Genomic DNA, 5342 nt, shown 5'->3' with positions numbered 1-5342 from the left:
ACTCAAGCGTACAGCCATTGTACTGCGTGTCGGCTCTCTCTCACATCTTTGTTCTTGTATCACACATTCCAAGATTTTATAAGATTAAGAAACCCTCACCATAACAAAGCAGTGTTTCCCACAGAATTTGATTCTATTTACACACGCGACGCACTCTACACACACCTCTGACACACACGACACACACGCACGGCAACCACGCACGACGCACGCACGCAGACAATACACACACATAACAACGACACAGCAACAACACGACAGCACCACACACACACACACACACACACACACCACACACACACACCAAGGCACACACACACACACACACACACCACACACACGACAACAACACACACACCACACACACACACAGTAACCCTCTACTTTTGCCCCGATAGGACGTACTTCTGACACAAGTGTATGGTCATTTCAAATAAATGAGCTCATTAATTAATTCTACAACTGCATGATAAACGCAAGGGGACGAAATTTCGAAGATGAGTGACGGTAGAGTTCTGACGTGTGGTCGAGCTGGGGAAATTCAGACATTGCCAATAAACATATTTACACCACATTAAGTAAAGGGAAAACAGTACGATTTAACAAAGAATTTTGTTATAAATAAAAATAATGAAGGGACATATTATACCTCCACCCTGGTCTCTTCGAGAAAGAACGGGAAGACTTGTAACTGTCTTTCGATAAACCCAATCCCAGAAATTACGGTTTTAATGAAAAAGTAGAAAATAACATGGCATTAAAGGCCTGATAATTCCGCGTGGACTTATATTCGGCGTCGTCGATTTTAACCTTACTACGACAGTATTAATTCGGCGTTGACCTGGTATTCCGGCCCGTCCACCAAAATTACAAATAATGTATACATTCCCAAGCACGTGTCTCCCCTAACAGCTCCTTTCTCCCTACCGAACAAACCTTCCGAGGGTTAAATAAATTGTAAAGTTGTTTTTTCAACGTATAATAACGTATTTGCATAATTTCACAATCCGTAAATCACGTTATCATTCATGCCTTGCTACAATGACCACATTTGACATGGACATAGGTGAGTCGCAAACCGTCTGTGTGTTTGAAAAGTTGAAGGGTTGAATGTTGCCACCCGAGGTCGCTGCATGGGCGCAGTGCAACTGAGAGGTGGCGTTCACCAAAAGTTGGGTGGCACCATGCCCTGGTTTGACAGGAAGCGAAGATTAACGGAGAGCAATGGTGAGAGCCCAAGGTGAAATGGAAAACGCTGACCGATGGACAGAGTTGAGAAAAAGGCCCGGGAGTCGAAAAAGGACGACCTCGGCGGCGAATTTCAACCCCCAGCGCCTGGCCGGTATTCTTCGGGGTACTCAATTTCCCACCACTGACCATTGGCACATGTTGTAAGGTATCTAAACTTCCTCGCAGGGGATCACCGGCAATCGACATGTTTGAGGTTCAATCTAATCGGCGGTGCAATAATAATTCGGCGTCCCAGGCTGTTTACCTTTTTTTTCCGCGCCAAAATATCAGCTTTGTTTTAAGTGCCATTACAGATAAAGACCTAAAAAGAAAACTATAGAATGAGAGTGACAATGTTATTTGGGTGGTAAATTTCAATATTGACCAGTAAAGTAAACATTCACCCGTTTGAATGATTTAGACATCCCCTAGTTTATGGATATAAAGGGAGGTGACATAATCTGAAGAACGTGATAAATTGACGAACGAGAGTGATAGAACAGTACAATAGCATATATACAACGTAACAACCTCCTGCGAGTGCCCAGTCCGTTCTTACAAGTAACGGTAAAGATGGTGACATGACGACTCGTTGTACTGCTATGTTGTTGAAAATAATAGACTTCGGTTCGATCTATTCTGGAAGCCTAATGCTAAATGTTTATTAACCGGTCGGCGCTAGGTGCATGACCAACAAGCCAGAGCCACACGCCGAAGAGGCTCCGAGTACCCTGAGACTTGGGGACCCCAGAAGTCTGACTTCGTCTGAGGTGGGTCGAGCAGAAGACCTCTAGAGGCCTCGCTTGCTCCCTGCCCGGCCCTCTGGACCCGGTCTGCAAGTGGGTTTCTGGAAGACAAATAGACCGGAATGACATCTGCCAGAAGTGGTGGTGGTCTGGACTGCTCCCCCTAAGTCCTGGTTCTTTTTCGGTCATGGGTAGTTACCTTCAGTAGGTGACCTTTGTAGCAATCGTGACAGAAAGTTAACTTTATTTAACCGTATCTCACCAGTCCTAATTCCCGTAAAAAGGTAGGGTGAAAGGACAAAGGCGGACCACACTTTCAGGTTACCAAGAGAACTTTACGACAAAAAACCAGACAATCGGACCTTTAGTGCCAGACACCAATTGTTTGTTGCGGACTTCTTACAAACAAGATGCTGTATTCTATGTAAGTCAATGAGTTAACTACTAAATTTTTTGTTCCCAAAACGGTTTTTTAGATTTAACCTCTGCTGATTTGCAGTAGGGCGGGTTTGTAATCGTGGAAATCGGAATCGCCAACCACTTCAACCTCAGTAAAACCTGGCACGAACAAAGGGGGAAATAAATATCGGGTTGGGTAATCGGGAACGAATCGGCCACCACTCACTTCAGTAGGCACCTGGGCACGACATCAAGGAAAAATATCGGGTTGGTAATCGGTGGAAAATCGAAATGCCACCACTGCACTTCAGGTACACCTGGCAACGCATCAAAGGGAATAATCGGGTTTAATCAGGAGGAAATCGAATCCGCCACCACTGCAACTTCAGGTGACACCTGGCAACAGACACAAGTAAATATGTCGGGTTGTTAATCGGAGGAAACCGATTCGCCACCACTGCACTTCCAGTCACACGGCACACATCAAGGAATATCGGTTGTAATCCGTGGAAATCAAGTCGCCACCACTGCAACCTTCAGTACACCTGGCACGGACATCAAGGAATATCGGTTGTGAATCGGTGGAACGAATCGCAGTCCACTGCACTTTCAGTAACACCCTGGCACGACAATTCAGGAAATATCGGGTTGAACGAATAAATGAAGTCTTTAGTATTACCACATTATGATACATAGGACCGACTTGATTTACCCACATTCTAGTATTTGCAACTCTATAAAAGACGTAGTATTAAGTTTGTTAAGGTGTACCGTCCTTTTAGGTAACCCAGGTCCCCTCCTAGACCGGGAAAGTCCGCCTGGGTTGTGTCTGTTATGCAGGTTTGATGCAAGTGAGTGGGTGCCCCGACGGCCCGGAGCCTAGTGAAAACCGTAAGACCATAAAGTCAGCCCGTAAAATGGGTGGCAGACTTTGTCTCCTCCTCTAAGTCTGTACCCAGAATTTAATTACCAAACTCCTGAAGTTGTATAAGTTGAAGGTAATCTCCTCTCTTTTCATTGTGTTGATGGTTTTTTGAGAATTTAGACGGGTCATACACAAGATTATAGATTAGTCTTGATCAGGAGAGTGGACTATATTCTGTTCGATTGAAGGTGCTCATTGTGACCGTCACGCTTGTATAGCCCCAGAACAAAAAATCCTAGTGTACGTAGAGTAAGAACAATCTTCCCCGCCCATCCAAACTCTTTGACCGACCTCTATGGAACTAACAATATAAGGTCCTTGACGAGAATTTGTAGCTATCGTTGACTTATAGACTTTCCGAAACTGTTTTTATGGTATTGCGTTGTACAGTTAGACACCCCTTCGAGCGACATTTTTTCGTGCTGGTTAACGTAGACTCTGGCCGAATTTCATTGACACTACAAGGATGGACGGACAGTCGGAAGGTAGACACGGTGTTTGACTAGAGCACCGGGGTAAACCAGTACACGGTGCAAGCACACACAAGCCTCCTCCCGAGCACATTTCCTTCACAGTCTAAACAGAAGGCCGACACATAAAAGTTTAAGACGAGTGAGCTTTGAACCAAAGAGTTTTAATGGATGGGGTGGAAATTAGGTTGTTGTAGCATAAAACTCAACCATAGAGTTTCCTTTGTGTATAAATAACCCTTTAGTGGTTGATTGTAGTCTTTTGTCTTGTGAATATAACGTGCTAATGTAAAGGACTAAGACCAGTTTATATCAGTTTGACTCAAGAGGTCGATTACTGTTCTACACTAAAGAGATTTGTAGGGGAAGAATAAAGTTCAAGAGAGTAGTTCGATTTACAATAAAAAGATAACCGTCTGGAAAACACTAAAGTTTCACTTTTTGTCGAACAAAAGTAATAAGAATTGAACAAAAACCTCGTCGTAAACAAGTCAACATGTACCGTCGAGAGAGATTGTCGTAGTCAATAACCTTTTCCTAGTCTCCCGTTTGAGGTTTGACTTTATGTGACGTTTACTTAGTCACACAAATTATGTCTCACAAGGAGACGTGTCGTGTACTCGAAAGAGAATGAGTACTGTAAAGGTCATTTTCCCTGGCGACCGTCGAATACCGTGTGCCAATACTTATCTTTCCTAGGGCAGAAAACATTTGAGGAGCGCTACTCAAACGTTCACGTGCATCTTACGTCAAATGCAAACCGTACGTCGGAAAGTCAATGCTAGCAAATTTGTAGTCACCAGTGCGTACTACCACCTCTTCGGTTTGATTGAATTAATAAAAGTCTGTCCCTCGAGAGAGCGTAACAACTTTATCCCACCAATCCGGTCCAGAAGACAAAGTTTCTTCTTCTGGTTGTGACATCTAGTGTGTGTGTACCAAATAAAAAATAAGTGTCCGTTCAGTTGCAGACAGCGTCCATTTCAGGGTTCGTACCACGTTAATGGTTAACAAGGTGAAGTCACAATAGTTGATAATACAGACTACAAAGAGATAATTATAAACGACTTGACGCAATTACACATACAACGTAGTACAATGACCGACAATCCACACAAAGGCTGCGTCGAGGCGTAATGTTGCTCTCAATGTTGCTCTTGGCACTGCAGTATGATTAATGTGTTTCTGCCTAGGTAAAGCACGGTATTGGGCCGTGTGAACACGCAGTGTATCACATGGTGTGGCATACGTTAGTGAAGGGTAACCCTGGGTTGTCTTTCTTTAGTCTAACCTGACGACTCCCAATCTCTTGTCATTGTGGTCACTTATTTTGGGTCTTCCGAACACAAAGGAATTAGACTCCTCAAATATTTCAATGTTAATGCGTACAACATAAGAGCGTCCAGGAGAACTCCAATAAACCGCGACGGAGTCTTTGATTTCGTTTACACGGTTGTCCGGCTTCACTTACTAAGTCCAAATTGCTGGACATTCTATTTGAAGGTTGATTATCGTGCCAGGACACCCCTTTACCTTCATTTTCATTTTCTTCTTCATGAGTGTAGAACACGC

The sequence above is a fragment of the Notothenia coriiceps genome, unplaced genomic scaffold (genome assembly GCF_000735185.1).
Source record: "Notothenia coriiceps isolate Sejong01 unplaced genomic scaffold, NC01 NC01_scaffold00026325, whole genome shotgun sequence".
Classification (NCBI taxonomy): Eukaryota; Metazoa; Chordata; class Actinopteri; order Perciformes; family Nototheniidae; genus Notothenia; species Notothenia coriiceps.
This window is presented reverse-complemented; position numbering follows the sequence as displayed.